Here is a 25,052-nt window from a genome sequence, read left to right on the forward strand (position 1 = left end):
GACCACAAGGAAAAAAAACACAAAAAAATAAAGAAAGTGAAAATAGTATGCTTTGATCTGCATTCAGACTCCATCAGTTCTTTCTCTGGATGTGAACAGCATTTTCCAACATGAGTTCTTTGGAATTGTCTTGTATCATTGTATTGCTGAGAAGAGCTAAGTTTGCTCATAGTTGATCGTTGTACAATGTTGCTATTTCCTGTGTACAATGTTCTTCTGGTTCTGCTCATTTCTCTTTGCATCAGTTCATGTAAGTCTTTCCAGGTTTTTCTGAAATCTGCTTGCTCATCATTTCTTATGGAACAAGAGTATTTCATTACATTCATATACCACAATTTGTTCTACTATTCCCCAATCAATGGACATACCCTCTATTCTAATTCTTTGGCCTCACAGAAAAAGCTGCTTTAAATATTTTTATACATGTACATCCTTTGTGATCTCTTTGGGATACACACCTAGTAGTGATATTGCTGATCAAAGGGTATGCACAGTTTGATTACCCTTTGGGTACAGTTCCAAATTACTATCCAAAATGGTTGGATCAATTCACAATCCCACCAATCAGTGCATTAGTGTCCAAATTTTCCCATGTCCTCTCCAATATTTATTATTTTCCTTTCCTGTCATATTAACCAATCTGAATAGGTGTGAGGGGTACCTCAGAGTTATTTTGATTTGCATTTCTCTGATCAATAGTGATTTAGAGCATTTTTCCTATGACTATAGATAGCTTTGATTTCTTCATCTGAAAACTTTTTGTTCATATCCTTTTACAATTTATCAGTTGGGGAATGACTTTTATTCTTATACATTTGACTCAGTTCTCTATATATTTGAGATACAAGGCCTTTATCAGAATATGTGCTATAAAAGTTGTTTCCCAGCTTTCTGTTTTCCATCTAATCTTGGTTGCATTGGTTTTGTTTGTGTAAAACCTTTTTAATTTAATATAATCAAATTATCTATTTTACATCTTGTAATGCTCTCTATCTCTTGTTTGGCCAAAAATTCTTCCCTTTTCTATAGATCTGGCAGATAAACTATCCTTTGTTCTCCTAATTTACTTATGGTAGTGGGTGACATATTTTTGAGAAATGGGTCAGAGAATACTGAAAATTACTTAATGTTTACAGCATTTGCAATATGTGAGTGCTATAATGGACTGAGGATCCATGGGAAGCTTCCCTGCAATAGCACAGATGACAAACCATCCGCATATGGTTATTCTGTAAAATTCTTGTCCATATCCCTTCATAAATTCACCATAGGTGATTCATTCAATATGATAGGAACTTTCCTTTCATTCTTTTGACATTTTAAGGATACTAATGGAGTACACAGACCTGGAATTGGGAAGAGCTGAGTTCAAAACCAGCCTCAGACACTTACTAGCTGGAAGACCCTGAGTAAGTCACTTAACTTCCTTAAAATGGAGAGAATAATGGTTCCTATTTCCCAGGGTTGTTGTAAGGATAAAATGAAATATATTTGTAAAGTACTTTGCAAAACATAAAGTGCTTACATAAATGCGAGTTATTATAATTTTTCATTCAAGTATTGAAGCAGTTTTGGAATCATGTAGACAAAGGTTGTATTCAAAGTAAACACTAAATCAATCGAAGTATTTTATTAGTATTAGTTGATTGAGAAATGTGAGATATTGTCATCTACCTTTTGTTATTTGATAAATGCTAATTGATTATTATTGAGCTTTAAGATACATTATAAAAAGATCAATCTGTCATATCCTTTCCTTTTTATTTCAGTACACATTTCTGATTTTGTCTGAACCACTTTGCCAAACTTGTTGAAAAGAAAGAAAAAGAATCCTGGGTTTTGTCTTATCAACATTCTATACTGTTAGAAGATAGCATAAAGGAATTCTGCCCTCCAAAAATATGATGGAAAAAGATAAATCCAAGGGAGTCAATAATAAAAGAAAAGAGCAAAGGAATGTCACAGTGATATTAATATTTCTAGGAATAGAAGTCAGTTCAAAAGAGAAATTTATTTTTATTTTGAAAAATGTATTTGTATTTGTTTCATTAAATATTTCCCAATTACATATAAAATTTTTTAAACAATCATTTTTAAAAATTTGAGTTCCATATTCTCTCTGGGTCTTTTGAAATTGTCTTAGATCATTGTCTTGATCAGAGTATCTAAGTCTTTCACAGTTGATCATCCCTTACAGTATTACTGTCACTGTGTATAATGTTCTGCTGGTTCTGCCCACTTCATTTTGCGTCAGTTCATGTAAGTTTTCCCAAGATTTTCTGAAACCATCCTACTTATCATTTCTTTAGTTTTTTTTTTTTTTGTGAGGCAATTGGGGTTGAATGACTTGCTCAGAGTTACACAGCTAGTGAGTATTATGTATCTGAGGCTGGATTTGAACTCAGGTCCTCCTGACTCCAGGGCCAGTGCTCTATCCATTGCATTACCAAGCTACCCCATACTCATTATTTCTTATAACACAGTAGTATTCCATCACAATCATATACCACAGCTTGTTCAGTCATTCCCCAATTGATGGGTATCCTCACAATTTCTAATTCTTTGCCACCACAAAAAGATCTGCTATAAATATTTTTGTATAAATAGTTCCTTTTCCCTTTTCTTTACTTTCTTTGGGACATGGATGTAGTAGTGGTATTGCTGGGTCAAAGGGTATGCACAGTTTTGTAACTCTCAAAAGAGAGATGAGTTTTCTATTTTTTCATATTCATCAGTGACAACATTGTTAGAGTTGTGTTCAATTGTTTTTAAAGTCAGATAATTAAATGTGCTTGTGCATACATGAAAATAAAAACAAAAATATGAAATGCATATGTGTACATAGGGGCACAGTCAGTTGAATATTAAGTGTCCTAGTGTACCTCTGATGAAGTTGGGTTAAGTAGCATATAATCAGACTTCTAGAGAGTCTGGCTTAAACCCCAGAGTTATAGATGACAGTTTGAATATCCATTACCTCGCAATAATTTAGTACAGGTGAGAAGAAGGCAGCATATGGAGAGGGGAATGTTGAGGTGATGTGGGGCGAATGGTTGGACCAGACAAAGGGTTGCCATAGTGACAGAAGCATCAGGACCTAGGAGTAGTGGTGGAAAGGAAGCATATCACTTTCAGATATTAAAGCTCTACATGGCCCAGACCAATGCTAGTTACAACTCTGAAAATCCTAGAACATTAGAACAGAATGAGACCCTAAAGTCTATCTAGTCCAACGCCCTCATTTTATAGATGAAGAAAGTGAGAACCAGAGAGTCTTGCAACTGGTTAATGGTAAAGACAAAACCAGCGTCTCTCTGGGATTCAGAGGTCTGGGCAACTTCTTTGTCAACTTTTTAATGTAACTATTGACTCTCCCATAAGAATATAAGATCCTTGTGAGCAATTCTGGCCATAGTTACTCCCCTATTCAACAGACTCCAATGGCTCCCTATTACCACTAGGATCAAATATAAAATTCTCTGTTTGACTTCTAAAGCCCTTTTATAAACTAACTCTGCCCCTATGTTCCCAGACTTCTTACTGTCTTATATTTTATTTCCCACCACATATTCTATGATTCAGTCACTGGCCTCCTTGCTGTTCCTCAATAATATGCTCCTTCTCCATTTTCCAAGAATGCTCTCCTTCCTCATGTATGACTACTGGCTTCCCTGGCTTCCTTCAATTCTCATCTAATATCCCACCTTCTGCAACAAGTATTGCCTGGTCTGCCTCAATGCTAGCACCTTCCCTCTGAGATGACCTCCAAATTAAGCTGAATACGTCTTGATTGTCCTTAGTCATTTGCATCATGTCTCTCGCATTAGATTATGAATTTCTTGAGGGCAGGTACTATTTTTGCCCTCAGTTTGTTTCTCCAGCTTTTAGCACAGTCTTTGACACATAGTAGGTACATACTTCTTGACTTGACCTTTGTCTTTATATCGTCTGCACCTAGCACACTGTCTAGCACACAGTCGATGTTTACATATAATTAAAAACAAAAACAAAGCCACCCCAAATCAACATGGGAATCAGAAAAAATAAGGCGATTAATTTTTTTTTAAATTTAACAAATGCATTTCTAGCCTTTGTGTAAATTTACAAAATAATCAATGAAAATGTAGCATTTGTGCATTGTCTCAAGGGATATTAAGCCCAATGACATGCTGTAAATGCTTTTGTCTTAGAGTTAATTGGTGATCTTTTTAAAAATTGACTAAACCTGAGGCTTTTCTGCACTTGAGATACAGACCTAATTGCGCTCTTGGCCTTCCTCTTGCCAACTAGGCCCAAGTTGAACTATAACTCAGGTCTTCTGACTCCAGTCTAGGATTCCTGCTATATCACACAACCTTTCTGACATATGACAGACACATCCCTTTCTGGGAAGAAACCTGGAGTATTGGAAGACACGCTAGATTCAGAGTCAATTGAATTGAGTTTAAATTCTGCCCCTGTCATTTTCTTGCTGAGTGACTTTGACCAAGTAAGTTAACTCCTGTTGTCCTCAGTTTCCCCATCAGCAAAATGAAAGGGTGGAATAGAAGAGACCCCAGTGGTCCCTTCCAGATCTAAATCTAAGTTCTTATAATCCCATGATTTCTTATGTCTTGTGCTCAGCAACATTGCTTTAAAAACAAAATATAATTAGGTCTTGCCTAATGTTTTCCGGTACCAATATGGGCTTTCTCTTGATAATATTTCTGTGTGCCCAATCCATTTTAAAAGAAATTGGCATGTAGCCAGAGACTGACCATAGGACATTTTAAGCTAACACTGGAGAATAACTCAGCAGTTCAGCTACTTGGAAGTTTTGAAATTAAATTCATTTGGCGATAAGTCCCCAAATGACTCTGAACTGTCAATCTTTCTTTCCTAGTTTTGTCTTATAGAGGAGAGTGGAGACACATCTCAGCTCACTACCAAGATATACTGTCAGTGAGGCAAAGTCCATCACTACAAAAGTCCCAGAAATAGAAGCACTCTTCAGAGAGAGAGAGAGAGAGAGAGAGAGAGAGAGAGAGAGAGAGAGAGAAAGAGAGAGAAAGACAGCTAAATCACGAAAGATGTAGAGTATTGTAGTCACTGACTACTCCCATTGCATTCCCAACTATACCAGGTAGCTCATTACAGCCCCCTTAAAGTCTTTGGGCAGTTAGTAATCCCTGGTATAATTTGAAATCTTCCCCCAAAAGCTGGTGATGTTTCATGCAAAATTTCTTAGCAGATCTCTCTAAGACAAGCCCCTATTCTTCCCTCTGCCTGCAGACTTTATTTTCCTATTAGGTATGGCTCAGAACATTAATCAGAAAGACATTTATTAATCAAGATATCCACTCCTGCTCCTTGTTTTCCCCCAGTCTAGGGTGACCCTGGATTTTGAAATTGCATTCTGCTCCCCAAAGTAAGTCAGAATAATATGACATAGCATGGTTTGTCACATCAAAGAGGATAAGGTAGATGGGTGAGGGAAGGCCCTCATGAGTTCTTTTAGAAATGTAAGAAATTATCATTATTGTACAAGAGGCACTAGACATCACAGGAGTACGGTTCTGTTCCTGGGAACTTTTATGTGCTTCCTGTCCCTGGCATTGCATTTACTGTACAACTGTGATTTGGGGAGTTACCTAGCGACAAAGAATGAGAGAAGATGAAACAAGTTCTCATAGCTTTCTAATAGTATTTCATACTCCTTTCCAACTACCTGTTTAGAGTGTCCTTAGGTCTAGGGGCCTTAAAAAGGCTGCGAGATGCTCACTTTGCACAGGCAATAATTCCTTATGAGGTTATTCCTGAAAATTATTATGTGTTTATACGCTTTGGGTTAGGGTGATGTCTGCTTAATAGATGTCTATGACTGTGAGTACCAAATTCAAGACAGAATCTGGAAGCTTCAGGGCTTCATGGCCTGCCAGAAGGAAATGCATTTGGGAGCTTGCTAGATTTGATTATAGGAGATGTAGAGCTAGGCTGGCCCTGGAGGTGCCCAGTTGTCCTTGAAACATGGAGAGGACCTGCTTTCGGGTCCACTGAAAGAAGGCTGAAGGGGATCCACTTTTGGGCCCACTGGGGACCTCAAAGGGATGTGGGGATTACAAAGTTATCTCAAGGAGATCACAGATAAACAGGGAAACAGAGATAACATCAACAACATTTATATAATGCTTACTATGTTCCAGGCACTGTGCTAAGTGTTTTACAATTATTATCTTAAAACAACTCTGGACTGTAGGTGTTATTGGTTATCCTTTTTTTTTTAAAAAAAAAAACTGATGAGGTTAAGTATCCTGTTGGACACCCCAGAGCAGGCTGAATCAATTCATTCCCTCAGGGAATTCCATTCATAAGTGTATGTGGTGGGAGGGGGGAGGTATTACTAGGCTGAATGGACACAGGTTTAAAGTAACAGAATTTGTTGGACCCATTCCCAGGTGTGTAGAGAAGCCAAAGACAGACTGCCCAGCTATCCTAGGGGAAAGAAGGTTGAATACAGAAGCCCAGACTGAGTGGTCCTATTGTATTCAAGCTCCATCAGGATTTTTCATGGATGAAGTCTCCAGGAAGACACTGGGATCCTCATTTCCCAGTAACCCCTTTAGGGCACAGTATTTAGAGGAAAGAAAAGAAATAAAGCCACTGATTGCGGGACAGAAACCTCAGCTAAATTTCCAACCCATGTACTTCTGGGACTGATCTAAGCCCTCTGTATACTTTGTGACATCTGCTCTGACAGGCTCTAGGAACTCCAATACATGATTCAGGTCATTTCTCCAATTCGGTTTTTCCATCTATCGAGTGGGAAGATTGATAATCTACTGTTTCCCAAGATGTTGGGCTATTCGATACGTACCATATAAAGAAGGGGGGTATGGGAGAAAACATCTTTTAACATATATTTTATTTAGCCATTTTCCAAGTTGAATATTTTTTCAACATTGTCTAAAAAGTTTCTTTCATTATGCTATGTAAGTATACCAATGCTGAATTGGTAAAATGAACTTTCCTCTGTCTAATCCAAGGAAAATTCCTTATTTTAGAATGCTTCACCATCTTTTAATAACATCTGAATGAAAGAAGAGTCTTTATTATTTGAAGAGCTATTTCAAGAAATAATTGGCTTCTGGAGAAAAGCCTGGGCAGATTGAAGTCTTGTGTGGAGGGGGTAAATTTAATGAGGCAAACACCAATGCCAACATCAATCAGTCATTTATTTATTGTCAATCATTCAGTCAATCAAGAAGCATTGAAGTCTTTACTATGGAATAGGCACTGTGCTAAGATCACTGAAGATACCAGGAAAAAAAAGGGAAAAAACAGTCTCTGCCCTCAAGGGGTGAATACTTTATTGGGGGAAATGATATATAAATAACTAGATAAGAGTAGATGAAGTACTTACTTCAGGAGGAATCTCACCTAAGAGACAAATAATGTTATAGGCACTGGAGATAGAAATACACAAATGAGAGAGTCCATGCTCTCTAGAAGCTTATGTTCTATTGTGGAGTGATGGCGACCAAGGTTCAAATCCTGTCTGGGATTCTTACTGCCTTTGTGACCTTCGATAATTTCCCTGTGCCTCAGTTTCCTCAACTGTAAAGTGAAAGGGTTATACTACATGACCTACAAAGTCCCTTCCAGCTCTCTCTACATGATCCCAATGAATATGACATGTTCACAAATAAGAAAATTCAGAAAATCTACAGAATAAATAAAGTGAATGGGAAAGAAGGACTAACAACTGGATGAATCAGAAAGGAAAGGCTCTCCAAGGTGGTGACACTTCCACTGAGCCCTGAAAGGGTTAGGGGTTCCAAGGAAACTAGAAGTCAATCATTGTCAATCTGTAAAGTGGTTTTATTTCATTATTTGTAAGTTATAAGACCAAATTAATATTTGTGAGCATGCTATTGCATTTCCAAAATGGCAGAACATACACAAGCAACATCCTTGCTATTTTTAAGGTCAGCTAGGATCAAGTCTGAAAACAATAGTCTATCTTATATACAGCATGAAGGAAGAAGAAATGGACAAGAGGGAAATCTGAGATGAGCTGACATTCTTTCCTGTACTTGGATATAACTGAGAAAGAAGTACCTATGAAATAACTGATAAAATTGCTATAGAGAAGGTTGACAAAGCTCCCCCCTCCCCACTCTGGTTACCCCTCCCCCAAACAAAGCACCAGGTTTAAGTTTCAAATTGCCTGTTGCAGACAATTCTCACTTTCCAACTTCAGGCCGCCAAATGCACAAAGAGCAGAGTTTTGTCAAAGTTCATTTTCAGGTCACCCCTCCACCCCCACCCCCTCAGTAGAACCATCAATCTGGACAACCTCTGGGTAACCCCTACATACTTCTAGACAGGAGCGGGGGATCCTTTGCAGCCTCATTAGAGCATGCAGCAATTAATTTGTCTTAAATAGGAAATTAAACAGTCGTGTACAGTGTTAGAGGAGAGGTCAGAAAGTGTTTCTTGAGGTGCATTCACAAGCGGGGCTTGGGAGTTTTTCGTGGGCCTGCCGGGAGGCAGGCAAGACTCTGAAGAGAAATAATTGTTTAGAGAAAACATGACAAAACCTCATTCTCCAGATGCATAAATAAATGGAGGAGAGGTCCAACCTGGGAACAAATGGCCTGGTTTTTGTTTTTTTGTTTTTTGATGATGCATTGGCATGCCTGTCTGTCTGAAGACCTAGGGTGAGAACATGAGGGGCGGCTACTTCACACGTGTGGCATATTTACCCTAAAACCTCCACACAGTTGGCCTTGAACTCACTTTTGTTTACACACTAACTCCTTCTGTGCTAGAGATTCAATGAGGAGAAAATGGAAAGAATTGCTGGATGCTGGAGACTCTGTGACGGCCATTCCTGCCATCAATTTTCCATCGTTAGAGGCAGCCTTGAATTCCCAGCAAATCCCACTATTGTCTTCCGAGATTACGTTTTAAAATAAATATAGGAGTTCCATCATCATCCTAAGTAATACTCAAAGGAAAGTTTAAAAAGGTTAAAATGTTATTTATTCCTTAACAAGGGAAAGAAATAAAAACTAGTTATAGATATTTACCCTTAGGAGTAGAGAATTTCAAATCTGAAAACTTTAGCAGTATAACTCCTGTGTTGGTGTGTTGATTATAACATTATAACTCATAATTCATATGATACTAATTCATAAATTGAAGCATTATATGTACATATTAATAGGATGTGACCAGATTTAGTATGCCTGGTTTTTGTTTTTTTAATGTTCTTTAAAAACTTCTAAATGACGTTAAAAAAAGGAACTTTATGCAAAAGAGCAAGATAAAATCTAGACATAAAGAAAAGTAGAATTGGGGGGAGAAGAAAAGATAATCTTTACAGTGAATTGGTAAAGATAAGGACAGGAGAATTGAGTTAGCTTCTTAACCTTTTTATGTCCTGCAATTTGGTGAAGTTTATGAATCCTGGCAATCTTGAACCCTTTCTAAGAATAATGTTTTATTTTTTAAATCAAAATTGAAGGAAATGCTAAATGTTAGTTATGTTAGTAAAAATAAAGGTGGTTTATTTAGTTTATGTGAAAATAAAGGCAAGTTCACAGATCTCCTGAAATATCTCTAGAGACTCCAGTTTAAGAACCCCTGCTTTATAAAGATAGGTGAAGAAAAGCAGACAATAACAATAGACAGCTAACATTTTTATAGTGCTTACTGTAGACTCGGCACTGCTAAATGCTTTACAATTATTATGTCATTTGATCCTCATGGCAACTTTGAGAGGTAGGCACTATTATTGTCCCTATTTTACAGACAAGGAGACTGAGGCAAGCAGAGGTTAAATACTTGCTCAGGGTCACCCAGTGAGGAAGTATCTGAGGCTAGGTTTGAACTCATACCTTCCTGCCTCCAGGCTGCCACCTAAGATCGTATTAGACAAAGAAATGCTAATGGGAATAAGCACAAGGAGAAAAGTAGAACTAACTTGAGGTGTGGGAATACTTGAAGGAAATGCACAAAAAAATAATTTGAATCATAAATTCTCTATTAAAGTAATCATCTTTGTGCTTCTGCAGCTTGTTTTCTACTCCCTTGAAATCCATCTAGTAAAGAGAGAGGAATCATAGCATAGCAGAAGCAGCGTGGCTTTGGCCAGAAGATCCATTGCCGTTTAGCTGCCCTAGGACCAGGAAGGAGTCATTATCCTTGCTGTCCCTGTGTTTCCTCCTCTATAAAATGGAGGTAGTGATATTTGGAATCATAGAGTTAGAAAAGACCTAAAAAGTCATGTAGTACAACCATTTTGCTTTAAGGATGAGGAAACTGAAGTCCAGAGAGGTGATGCAACTTGGCCAAATTCATGCGGAAAATAAGTAACTAGATTAAAATTTGGAATTGGGTCTTGACTCCAGTTCTGTGCTTTTGTACTGCACCATGTTGCACCCCTCCCCCCCTCATTGCCCATACTATTTACCTAACAGGGTTGTTGTAAAGAAATAACTTTGGCAATTATAAAATGTTATATGAATATGAATTATTATTAAGAGTACTCCATAGTACTTTCCCACTGGAAAAGAACATCAGACATTTAATGTTTTCTCTGATGTTAAGACATTTGATTTTTACATAAACACCAAGGCTGTGTTGCAATTCAAAACCCCTTGAGTTCATTGGATGGCTGGTTAAGAAAATGATTGGTGGAAAACATAAAGTAGAATGTAAAAATAAGTGATTAGCAGCAGTGTAGGGGATTTGGAGTTTAAAAAATGGGAACTTTGAAGTCTAAACTTAAAAAAATAACAGATTTACATATGACAGGGCAACATTGAGCTTTTATCGGATGAGATATGAAACTTTGGAAAGCCTATGTACAATACGCACCCACGAAAGCATGGTTTGCAAGTGACATTGAAAGTGCTGATGGCCAATGGATATAGCAGCTCTTAAAATACTTCCTGCTCTAAAATGTTATGATTCTGTGTTATCAAGGTTATTAAAGCGTGAACATCACAGAACCCATGAATAGTGAATTTGTTCACTTGATCTCTCTTCATATTATTAATAATGGCTAGATGGCTAAACCAGATCTGTATTGATATTTTAAGCTTGTCTGCAATATGTTGGACACTAGATTAGTTTAACTGGCCCCAAATTTGCCAGTTTAGTTCATCTAGTGTCAAAAATTATTGAAATCACTGAAAGTTCCCTAAACTTTTGAGATCAAATATAAATTCCTCTGTTTGGTAGATAAAGTCTTTCCTAGTCTAGTTCCATTCTGTCCTTCCAGGTTTCTTAAACAATATTCTCATCCACATGCTCTGTGGTCCAATCATCTCATCTTACTTTCTGCTTCTCACCCACAACACCATCTTTGTGCTTTTTCACTGGCTGTCATGTCAGTCTGGAATGTTCTCCTCCCTCATTTCCATCTCTTAGAATCCCTGGCTTCTTTCAAAACTCAGCTCAAATCCCAGTTTCTACAGTAGGCCTTTCCTACTCTTTCCCAGTGCTAGCACTGTCCTGGCCAGGGTTACCTTCCATCACTCAGTGGGTAGCTTACATATCCATATTTATATGCATGGTTAGAATGTAAGCTTCTTGAGGGCAGAGACTATTTTGCTTTTTCTTTGTATCAGTTCTACACACAGCGCCTGGCTCAGAATAAATGTTTGTTGTTTGAGTTAGTGGAAGACCAAAGCACCTCTCAGCACTAATCAGAGAAGAGACCATGGCAGTGGTTAAGAGTACCTGGGCCTGACTCTGATTACATACATTTACCAAGACTTAATCTATTTGGAAAACTTATTTCTTATTGTAAATTAAGTAACTGACTTTCTTGCACATATTCCATTTCACATACATTTGATAGGTATGAAATGGCATTTCCCAGGGCCCAATCACTCCTAGGACAGCTGACCTGTAAAGTTCAAGACCTGCAGAGCTGAGAGACTGAAAGAACAATTCCTGGAATGTATAGAGAGGAGAAAAATAAAGCTTTTTTTCTGATGGAACAAGGTTCAGCTCAGTAAATTAATCAGGGTAAGGGAGGAGGAGCGTAATTCAATAGATAGAGGACTATCTTTATAAAAATCAGAATCAAGTTTGGCCTGTGACTAGGATTAGCTGTGGAACCATGGGTAATTCGCCTGGCCTCTCAGTGTCCCAGACAGCTCTCTAAAACTGGGGTTCTTCACCTTTTGTGTAGCATGTACCTCTTGGGCAGTCTGGCGAAGTCTATGGATCCCTTCACAGAACATTATTTTTTAAATGCATAGAATAAAACATATAGAATTATAGAGAAAATCAATTATATTGAAATACAGTCATCAAAATATTTCTTAAAAATTAATCAACCCTGGGTTAAGAACTCCTTCTCTAAAACTATGAATTACAGGGACATTGTCTGCCTGCATTGATGTAAAGAGTTTAAACACTGGGAGTTCTATGTATCTATGAAATCACAATTATGTACCTAAACCCCACCCCCCAAAAAAAATGAAAGAAGAAGGGAAAGAAGATAGAGATGTTGGCAAACGTTATTATATGAGTTTGTGGGTTTAAAACGTTTGTTTGGATAAAATACAGCTTTGGGGTTACATAATAATATCTAGGTTATACACGCAGATGGGAGGTGATTAGACAGATGCCATGACATTTTATAACCCATTCTATTTTTATGAATGAATATGTGAACCTATTTTACATGATTGATTATATTTTATATTTGATTGATTTTAACTTGTTAAATATGGACTGGCTTACATTTAAGTTTTATGGAAATATAATTGGATATAAATTAGATTTTATTCTAATTTAAAGTAGTGATACCTTGGGCAAGCGAGCTAAAGACTCCTTAGCTCAGTTGCCTCATCTATAGAATGAATGGATTGGATTAGATGCTCTTGAAAGTCTCTCTAATTCATTATAACAGTTGAAGAATTCAACATACATTTATAAGGTATGGGCTGTATGCAGCTGATAAATTTATATTTCTAATACATATCCCTCCCTTGCTCAAAATCCTCAGTGGCTCCCTATTGCTTCTAGGATAAAATATAAATTCCATACCCTTGCATTTAAAGCCCTCCATAATCTTATTCCCACATACCTTTTCACACATGTCCTACTACTTCCGTTCACTCACTTTGCATTTTTGACAGCCTGAACTATAAACTATTCCCCTTTAGTATCATAATAAATTACAGTTCTAAGGTCTGGAAGAGATCACAAAAACCATCTAATCTAATTCCCTCATTTTTCAAATGAAGACACTAAGGCCCTGGGAACATCTTGTCCAAGATCACATGGATAGTAAATGTCAGAGGTGGAATTTGAATGGGTATTGCTATGATTAATTCAATAAATGAATGAAAAAACCCAAACCTTATTAAGTTCTTACTATTTGCCAGGTGCTGTGCTCTGTAACCTATAGGAAGCCCTTTGTGGTGCATTCATTTGTCAAGGCTTTCTCTGTCCTAGAATGATTTTACTTTCTTTATGTGCATGTTGTATCACTCCAGAACTGAAGGAAGGTAAAAACATTCCCTTTCCTCAAGGAGCTCACATTCTAATGGATCAGATAGCATATAAATAGTTATCTATAAGAGAAATACAGAGTATGGGAGGTAATCGTGGAGGGGAGGTCACTAGCAGTGGGAGAGGAATGAGGAAGGCCTTTTGTAGAAGATACAATTTGATCTGAGTCTTGAATGAGGTCACAGAAACTAAGAGGTGGAGGTGAGGAGGCATGGGGGACATTCCAGGCATGGGGGACAGCCATCATAAAGGTAGGGAGATGGAAGAGCTATGTATGTTGCTGTTCAGTTGTGTCCAACTCTTCATGATTCTTCATGGAGTTTTCTTGGCAAAGATACTGGAGTGGTTTGCCATTTCCTTCTTCAGTTCATTTTACAGATGAGGAAACTGAGGCAAACACGGTTCAGTGACTTGCCCAGGGACACACAGCTAGTAAATATCTGAGGCCAGATTTGAACTCATGAAGGTGAATCTTCTTGACTCCAGCCCAGCACTCTAACTGCTATGCAACCTGGCTACCCTAGAGTTATATACGGGAAACAGTAAGTAGACTAAAATAGTTGGAATTTTGATAACATGAAGGGGAGTAAAGGATAGGAAGGCTGGCAAGGTTGGAAAGGGCCGTATGAGGAACCTTAAATGACAAATAAGCAATCTTATATTTGATCCTGTAGGTAATAGGGAGTCACTGTTGTTTATTGAGTAGAGGAGTGAAATAGTTAAAACTACAGTTTAGGCAAATTGCTTCAGTGGCAGAATGGAGGATGGATTGGAATGGAGAAAGACCGGAGGCAGGGGGATATTTAGAAAGCTATTCCAGTAGCCCAGGTGAGAGGTGATGGGAGCTTACACCAGAGATGAGGCTGAGTAAGTGGAACCAAGGGAACATGTAGAAGAAACATTGTGAAGGTAGAAATAATGAGATTTAAAAATTGTTTGGATTTTTGGGATGAACAAGAGTGAGGAGTCAAGGATGTTAACAAGGTTGAGAGTGTGGGTGACTGGGAAGACGGTGGAATCCTTGGCGGTAATAATGTGTTTAGAAGAGGAGAGAGTGTGAGGGGAAATCTAATGACACCAAAACCAGGGCTCCATCAGCATACCCTGCTGATTCCCTAAATGCTTCTGCCTCAGTGTTTTGGAACCCTGCTCTCCTTTGTTTCTTAAAATCCCAAGTTTCTTTCAAGGCTCAGTTTAGTTGCTTCTACTGCTTATAGTAGTGATTCTTCACATTTTTCTGCTTTATGGCAGACTCTTTGAGAGTCTGGTGAAGTCTATGGACCCATTCTCAGAATGTTTTTAAATGTACAAAATAAAATATATGGGATCACCAAGGAAATCAACTATAAAGAAAAACAGTTATCAAACTACTTAAACATAAATTTCATGAACTCTGTAACCTATAGGAAGCCCTTTCTGGTGCACTCATTTGTCAAGGCTTTCTCTGTCCTAGAATGACTTTACTTTCTTTATGTGCACGTTGTATCACTCCAGAACTTAAGCTTTTTCAGGAGAAAGACTATTTTGTTTTGGCGTAGTTTGAGGTTTTGCACACAGTAGGCACTTAATAAATGCTTGTTGAATCCAATTAGTAAACTCAGTTACAAATATGAATAAGACATGGTCTCTGCTCCCCAAAATCTTATTCTAGAGGTCACAAGGTTACAGATTAAAACCTATAGGGATCCTTAGAGATCAATGAGTCCAACTCCATTTTACAAATAAAGAAACTGAGGGCTAGTGTTTAAGTGTCGTGTCAGGATCAATTACACAGTGTTGTAGGCAGAATTCAAATCCATGTCTTTCTGACTGTGGGTCTAGCACTCTATCTACTGTCACATTGCCCTTCATACTCAATAAGCATTTATTAAGTATCAACTGTATGTCAGGCACTGTGCTATGTGGTAAAGATACAAAGACAGAAATGAAATAGTCCCCACCTTCAAGGAGCTTACATTCCTTTTGGTAAACAAAATGGCTAAAGAATTAATTGGGCAATTAAACTTATTTAGTGTGTAAGTTATGTGCCAGGCAGCCACAGCTTCCTATAGCTTTGATGTCCAGATATGCCAAGTCGTGGTCCATTTGTTCATATTTAGAGACATGGCCCCTAGTGTGACTGGGACAACACAAGCAATCATCAATCCTTTCTTTTGAGCATTAAATTCTTCTGACTTCGGGAACAACATTGTCAGCAGCCTCATTTCCAGACACAAATGATAGTAGGCACTCAATCATTGTACCTGCCTGGCTGCTTGACTTAGCTATTTTGAAGCATTGAAGAGCCATGTAGCATGTACTCATCAATGTGAGTTTTTTTAAAAGAAATACTTTAAATTCTCAAGTGAAAAATGGAAATGTAGAGGTAGAGAAAGGATGAATTAAAATACAAATGCTAAAAAGCAAATTCACTTTAAATTTTAAATAAATTTTCAGCCCTCAGTTTCTTTATTTGCAAAATAGAGTAGGACTCATTGATTTCTAAGGGTCATTCTAGGTCTAAATCTATAATCTTGTGGCCTCTAGAATAAGGTTTTGGGGAGCAGAGACCATGTTTTATTCATATTCATAACTCTGACTTTACTAACTGGATTCAACAAGCATATATTCAATTTAAAAATTTAAAATAAATCTTTTGGCATTTAAATACATGCCTAAATCAGATCACTCATTTCATACATTTGTACAAATGAGTTGGAGATATGGATGGAGTAAGGAGAACAAACCAAACAAAAATTGAAATTAAGAGTGAAAAGCATAACTAGAAATGATACACTGTATGTAATTTTAGAAGGTAAAAGGAAAAAAGATCCCCCAAATTACAAGAGGAATGCTGACTCATTGACCAGACAGTGGCAGTGGCAGCAAAAACTCCATAATCTAAAACATCAAAAGGTGGGACTGAGACTCCTCTATGTACAGAATGAAGTCAATATTTAATTGTTATTTGAAAATGTGATTGGACAGAAAGTTGCAGACACTTTTTGTCCAAAGAACAGCATTGAAATTACCACGGTTTTAAAAATAGGTTATTTGGTTTTTGGGTTAAAAAACAAAATAAAAAAATGAATTATCTTATGTGTAGGACTTATATTTTTGAACATTGATCTTCTAGATTATAAAATTACAATAATAAATAATTGTTGACTGTAATGAACCTTGCTTTTCTCTGGCACTGGATTTGACCCAGGATCCCAGAATCTCAATGTTGTGGAAGGAACCTCAAAGGCCATACCTTTAAATGTTGTTTCATCTTGTATATCAGCCAGTGTTTCTTAGGATCCCTTTATATTCAGCAGATTTCATTATGAGGATTTCAATACTTTTCCTTCATGTTCTCCTGATGTCCTTTATTTTAATTATATGATATGTTAGGAATATGCTATGTTTATTGGAGAAAAGTGTTGTGTAAATATAAGCAGCTAGGTGACATAATAGGTAGAGGATTAGACTGGGTGTCAGGAAAACCTAAGTTAAAATCCAGCCTTAGACACTTACTAGCTGTGGGACCCTAGATAAATCACTTAACCTCTTTCAGTCTCAATTTCCTCATCTGTAAAATGGAGATAAAAATAGCACCTACCTCCCAGAGTTTTTATGAAGATCAAATGAGATAATATTTGTAACCCACCTTGCGAGCTAGCTATTACTTATTTGTGACTAATTAATAAGCTAACTAATAAGCTGATTAGGAATCAAGCTTCCCTTTTTCTGTTTCTTTTTTTAAAAATAGCTTTTTATTGACAATTTCTTTTTCTTACATCACCATAGTATCCCATATATCCCTCTGCCTCCCTGAGAGCCATCCCATATGACAAATAGTATTTTTTTAGAGAGGAAAAAAAAAGGCAGCACAACTGATCGATACATTGAAAAAGTCTGAAAACATGTGCAATGCGTAACACATTCCACCTCCACAAAAGGGTAGTTTGGAGGTGTCTTTTCACACCTCTTCATCTGAGTCCTCCTTGATCTTTATAATGTTGTTATACATGTTGTTCAGTTGTTTTCAGTCATGTCTGACTCTTTGTGACCCCATTTGGGGTTTTCTTGGTAAAGATACTGGAGTAGTTTGCCATTTCCTTCTCTGCTTCATTTTACAGGTCAGGAAACTGAGGCATACAGGGTGAAATGACTTGCCCAGTGTTACACAGCTAATACATGTCTGAGGCTAGATTTGAACTCAGGAAGCTGCCTTCTTGATTCTAAACCCAGGGCTCTATTCACTGTGTTACTTAGCTGACCCTTTTATTATATTTACTTTTGATTTTTTGATGTGTCATTGTTCTTTCCATTTCAATTGTTGTAGCTGTTGTATATATTGCTTCCTTAGCTCTGCTTACTTCACTTTTCATCAGTTTATAGAGCTCTTTCCCTGTTTCTTTGTATTCATCATGCACATCACTTCTTACAGCACAATACTATCACACTTTAGTTCTAAGGAGGCTCCTAATTGATACTGAGAGATTGAGTTACTATTCTACTATTAGATACCTGAATTTCCCCAAAACTCAGTTTATTAGAATGTGTTTATTTTTGGTGTAACAAAGGAACTTGTACAAAGGAGTATTTACTTAAAAATGTAAATCACAAATATATAAACTTTTCCCCCAACATATGGGAGGTATAATCTCCTTCCCCCTTTGCACCACCCTATTCTCTGGGGAGGGGAAAGGATTAGGTTTATAGCTTAACTCAGTTCCTATAGAGCACAGTCCCAATTCTTCGGGCTCAAATACCAGGTAGCCTGACTTCTTAGGGCTTCCATGTAGCTGTCTTGCTACACCACTCCACCTTCCATCCTGGCTCCAAGGTTGCCATGACTTGGACTCTTAGATCCCATGGGGATCACTTCTGACACCTGCATCTGAGGAGGACAAACAACATAGGACAGAAACAAATACCTTCAGGCTCATTTTTCAGAGCCAAGGTAAAAGAGAGGGAGCAGGGGGGAAGGAAAATCTTTCCCTTCTCATTGGTTCAGTTAATGGCATCTATGCTGAGTAGTTGTTGTTTGTCCTTCTTTCTTGAAGAGGACCATGACATCATGGAGGTGATGTCATGACTTGCAAGTGAATTGGATTTAAGTGAGGGAGGACTGTGCAGTTATCAGCCTCACTGTCTCCTCTGGAGCCATCTGGGCACATCAGATAAGAGCTGACTAAAAGAGGGAAACAGAAAGAGGTTGACAGAAAAGAGCACAGTCAAGAGTAGAGAGTGAGTAGCTCAGTCTCATTGAGAGTAGCACTATCATTATTTCTTTATTCCTTTCACTATCAGGGCTTTAAAAATGGGTTGAAGTAAATCAAGGTGACCAACTCTTTCAATTATATCCAATTTTGCCTTAGAATATAAATAGTGCCAGTAGCTGACTGAACAGTGATCCTGAAGGCTAAAAAGTATGCACAAATTTTAAAAGATTTTTAACAACAATGTTTTCCAAACATTATAGAGTGATGCCCTCTTTTAATGAAACAGTTTGAGCAAATAAAATTTTTCACTTAATTTGTCCCTTTGGGTTCTGAATCTATGAACTTGTGATCTTATAATTTTTATAACTATAAGCACATCTTAAATATATAATAAAAATGGTTCATAAAATGTAAACAGGTGCTACATTCATTATCATGGGATTGTAAATTTAGAGATGGAAGGGATCCTCAATGTTATCTAATTTATCTCTCTAATTTTGTAGCTAAGATGACTTGCCCAAGGTTGCATAGGTAAAAATTGTAGAGCCAGACTGTGAATCCAAGTTCTCTGACTCCATTTCCAGCACTCTTTACTGTTCCATGCCACTGCCCAAAGTTGAAAGCAAACATACACTGGGCTGATGATCTGGCGGTTTGGAAAAGGTGTGGAGCAATCTATCAGCTCCCAACCTGTGGGCTCTGCCTTAAAGAGCCTCCCTGGTCTTGTATCTATTGAAGACAGTTTGGGCTCTGGCCCTACCTTCTGCAGGATGAAGCTGAGGGGTAGGGGTCAATTTATCTAATTAGCGTGGAGTGTGCTATGAGGTATATAAGGCCCTATCCTCTCATTCTGGTAGAAGGTCCTGACTCTTTTCCATTGTTGTCCAATGGATTCATAGACCGTGTTCTGCGTCAAGTTGGTATAAGACTAGACAAAGAAGGGTCACCTGTCTCCCCTCACTTGTCCTTACAACCACTGTATGCAGAGACCTGGCAACAGTGCCCTCTTCTTTAGCCTCCACCAGTCAGAGTGAATTCCTAGTGTTAGTCTTGATTTTGTTGACTTTGTTGACTTCTATTGATTTTGATTTTAAATTTGTCTTCCTTAAAAAAGAAGAGAAAGTGTATTTATGTGAGATCTGTACTTGGAAATATCCAATAATTTTGGCCACTGCTTCAGGCATAGGGAAATGGTGGGGAAAGGGGAGGGAAGAGTGAAAGAGGAGAAACAGTTTGGGAAAATCTGCTCTAATGACTACTGGGTAATTGCTTAAACCAAGAAAGAATCAGATTCAAAGAACCCTGGAGTTTACAATAGAATAAAAGTTTCTAAATAGAATAGAATAAAAGTTTGCTGAGGATTTCTCTGATGTCATAAGCCCAAAGTGGTAACTTGAATTGTTTATTTATAGGAACACAGAGATGTTCATAAAATCATCATTGGAAAAATGGCTTATAAACTGTTTGGACTGAATACCTGCCTGGGAAATATATTTTGTGCAAAAATGGTTTTCATACATAAAAAATTAGGAATTTTTCATATAATCTTTACCTTTCCCATACAAAGAAAGAGAATGTGTTTTTCCTTGTCACCCAAAATGTAAGTCACCCAGTTTAAAATGGTTATGAAAGGAGAAAAAAATGTTTGAATAGTATTTTATTTTCCTTGGATCACATTTCAAAGGGCATGACACCTGTAACATGATGGCTTTCCCTCAGTGTTATTAGGCCACGCTGGGAAATCACCATAGAATTCTGACTGAGATAAACTACTAAAAGATTGTCTTTCCATATACAGATGTCAAAGTCAAGCATCTTTATTTACCTTTTGAATCTTCCTTGGGGAAGCCAGACTGGGGGATACAAGTACAACCTTTGAGAAAGAGTAAATCTGACATACTCTTTCTTCCATGGCCCAAGTTTCATGTATTTGAATTATTACAAAATACATCTTTGGGATAGCTCCTTTACTTGTGAAACCATGTTCTTCCTAAAAACTTTAGGGAATTCTTTCAGAATACTAACTAACTTTTGTTTCCCTTTTAGGCAGGCAAGCCAACAGTTACTGATTTTATTTCAGATTAGGATATATAATACAAAGGCCATGTTAAAATATAACCTGGTCCTTAAAGGACTTCCAATAAAGTAGCAGTGAACAGGATAGTCACACAAAAACATAAGCAAAATAATCTTGCAAATTGCTACTCTTATCTGCTATAGGCTAGCTAACGTCAAAAACATTTTAGTAAATACCTACTGTAAGTACAGCACGATAGTAGCTTCCTAGAGGAAGATGGGAAGACAGAAGAAGAAGAAGAAGAAGAAGAAGAAGAAGAAGAAGAAGAAGAAGAAATAAAAAAACAGAAAAGAAAAAATGGAGACATGGTCTCTGATCCTGAGGAACTTAAAGTAATTACTAAACAAATTTAGTCTAATACAATTAAAAAACCAAAACATTATAAGGTAATCTTATCCATATCAGTAAGAATTTGGTTGTCTATCTTTACCTCTTCATTGGTGTCTAACTATTCATTCTCTATTTCTTATGATCTTATTCATTACTTACATTTCCTTCTCTTTCTTTCTTCATGGAATTCCTTCTTTCCCTCATTTCCTTTCTTCTTTTCATATTATTGTTGAATTCACCACAACTCCTGTTTTCCATTCCCCCACTCGATTAGGCTTTCTCTTCTAAAGTTGTTGTTCAATCATTCAGTCACGTCCAACTCTTTGTGACCCTATGGACCATAGCATGCTAGTAATCTCCATGGGATTTTTTTGGCAAAGATACTGGAGTGGTTTGCTATTTCCTTCTCCAGCTCATTTAATAGATGAGGACACTGAGACAAATATAGCTAGTAAGATCCTGAAGCTGGATTTGAATCCAGGAAAATAAGTCTTTCTGGTTCCAGGCCCATCTTTCCATGCACTGAACCACCTAGCTGCCTCAGTGTGCTGTGCTACTCTCTTTAAAAACTATTGGACTATGCTCTCTGAGGCCCCTTCCAATTTTAAATCCTTATCTGCTTCTTGAGTCTGTGACTTGTTTGAAGTCACAATAGAAAAGAAAAAGTCAAAAAGTAGAAAAAAAGACAGTAAATGCTTTGCAGTAATATATCAGAGGTACTATGTGATATCTGTAAGTAACTCTAGTTACTTAAGTAGTTAAGTTGTCTTAGGAATGAATGATTCTCACAACCAAAGAAAGAATGAATGAATAAAAAAGAATTTATTAAGCACTTACTAGGTGAAAAAGTGCTGGAGACATGAATAGAAAGGCATGATAGTTTGCTCCAAGGCAGCTCACGTTCTAATAACGGAGTATAGAATGGTAAGAGATTTCAGTTATAAATCAGATAGAAAGGGCCCCTGGTCCTCAAGGTGTAGTAGCAAAGCAGATGGTAATGAATCTTCTTTAGTATCAATTCCATTAATAAAATCATATTTATTGAACTGTTTGACAATGCCACGGATTTGGTAGTGAGAATTTTCTTTACTGGCTCTTCAGTAGTGTGGCTATGGAGAAGTAGGGGGAATTCATCACACAAAGAGGCAATGAGAGACTGTTTCATACATTCATTATCATAAAATTTATGAAATTGTCACAATTTTCATACAACATGCATGAAATTTTAAAAGCATCAGAAAGCAGCATGGCATAGTAAGGGCTATCCTTGAGTCCAGGAAGACTTCTTATACATTTTACAGGTAAGGAAAGTGAGGAAGGCAGTTTCTGAGTGTCTTGCCCACTGAGTGACAAACTATCTACTAAGTGCCCCAGGCTGGATTTGAACTCAGATCTTCCTGACTGCATGTTTAACATCTATCCATTGCACTATATGGCTACTCCAGTTCTCTCCAGTACAAAGTCACAAGCAAGCACCACTCATCTCTTCTTCACTTGACCCTCACTATATGATACTCACTTGATAGCCCCTATCATTCTACATAATTCTTTGAAGGACAGGTAGCTGCTTTATCTTTAGAGCATCCACTTTCCTCCTTCTTAGGTGGAGCCCCATTCCCCTCACCCCTGCCCTTAGTTTCAACTTTTTTCTTAACTGTTCCCTCCACTGGTTTCTGAATATCTCATGTAATAGGATAATGCTGTTCCCTTTTGCCTATATTGTTTCTGTCATGTCAATCTGATGACTCAAATTTAGCTTACAATTCACAAAACCCACATATGGATGCTGTTGTTTTTGAACATGAATATTTTGCACATATTATCTAGCCACTCCTACCTAGATTGTATTGGTAAGACTGACTTTTTGAGTCCAAGTAATGAACTTTAAAAGTTTTGCCTTTTAAATTGTCTTTTATTCAATTTTACTCAGCATTCTAGCCTGAGGTCTTTTGGGATCTTGAGTTGTCGTACACTGTTAGCAATCCCTCCCTGCTTTTTGTCTTCTATAATTTTGATAATCAAATACCTACATCTAAGTCACTGATAAAGTTGCTAATCTGCATAAGGTCAAGGAAAGCTCTTTGTAGTGCCCAATGCTTCACTGGACCCATCTTTCTGACATGCTATTCTGCCTCTGTTGATCCTGAGTCTTCTGAACCTGTCCTCTAGAGACCATGACCTGGAAGAATTAAGCCACTTAGCTTTAGAACTCCTGCCTTGGAGCTGTGCTGAACTCATTGGTCAAAGAATGAGCACACAATTCTTATAGCCCACTGTATCTAGTAAACATCAGATCCCCAACCAAACATGATTTGACATCTTCTTACTATATTATGTATTCATCATCTTTTTACTTCCTGCTTTGGGAACAGTAATCAAAGAGGCACTAACCCGGTTTTTGAAAATGATATCAGTTGATTGCTTAAATCACCACCTCTGTTTCTTTCCTGGACCATAAAACCTTCCCATTGCTATCATACTACATTTATATGTTATCTTCCCCTATTGTAATGTAAGCTCATTGAGGACATAGAGTGTCTTTCTTTTGTAATTATGTGAAATGAAATTTTATATCTATATAACTATCTATGTATCTGTATATCTCCTTGCAAAACTCTGAGTGTCATATAAATACTAGTTATTATTTATACTTCCAGTGTTTAGCACAGTGCTTGGCACATAGTTAACACTTAATGTAATATAGCACAAAACAACCTGTCAAACACTTTGTTGAAATATAACTATACATCTCACACTATATACCAAGATAAGGTCAAAATCTTACATGATTTACACATAAAGGGTGATACCATAAACAAATTAGGAGAGCATGAGATAGTTTATTTTCAGATCTATGGCTAAGGGGAGAATTTAGGACCAGAGAAAATATAGAGAACATTACAAAATGTAAAATAGATGATTTTGATGATACAAAATTAAAAAATTTTTGCACAAACAAAACCAATGCAACCAAAATAAAAAAGAAAGCAGAAAACTGGGGGAAAATTTGCAATAAGTATCTCTGATAAAGGCTTCATTTCTCAAATATATAGATAACTGAGTTAAATTTATAAAAATACAAGTTATTCCCCAATTGATAAATGGTCAAAGGTGTTTTCACAGGTACTTTTCAGATGAAGAAATCAAAGCTATCTATGGTCATATGAAAAAATGCTCTAAATTACTATTGATCAGAGAAATGCAAATTAAAATGATTGTGAGGTACCATCTCACACCTATCAGGTTGGCTAATATGACAAAAAAGGAAAATGATAAATGTAGGAGGAGATGTGGGAAAACAAGGGACACTAATGCACAGTTGGTGGAGTTGCGAACTAATCCAACCATTCTGGAGAACAATTTGAAACTATGCCCAAAGGCTATAAAACTGTGCATACCCTTTGATCCACCAATACCACTGCTAGGACTATATCCCAAAGACATTTTTAAAATAGAGAAAAGGACCTATTGGTACAAAAATATTTATAGTAGCTCTTTTTGTGGTGGCTAAGAATTGGAAATCAAAGGAATGCCCATCAATTGGAGAATGACTAAAAAAGCTGTGCTATATGATTGTGATGGAATATTATTATGCTATAAAAAGTGACAAGCTCGATGATTTCAGAAACACCTGGAAAGACTTACATGAATTGCTGCAATGTGAAGTGAGCAGAACCAGGAGAACATTGTACACAGTATCAGCAGTATTGTATGATGAAGAACTGTGAATGACTTAGCTATTCTTAGTAACGCAATAATTTAAAACAATCTCAAAGGACCAATGATGGAGCATGCTATCTGCTTCCAGAGAAAAAACTGATATTTTCTGAATACAGACTGAAGCATACTATTTTCTTTCTTTCTTTCTTTCTTTCTTTCTTTCTTTCTTTCTTTCTTTCTTTCTTTCTTTCTTTCTTTCTTTCTTTCTTTCTTTC

Source organism: Vombatus ursinus, unplaced genomic scaffold (genome assembly GCF_900497805.2).
Source record: "Vombatus ursinus unplaced genomic scaffold, bare-nosed wombat genome assembly UNPS02014774.1, whole genome shotgun sequence".
Classification (NCBI taxonomy): domain Eukaryota; kingdom Metazoa; phylum Chordata; class Mammalia; order Diprotodontia; family Vombatidae; genus Vombatus; species Vombatus ursinus.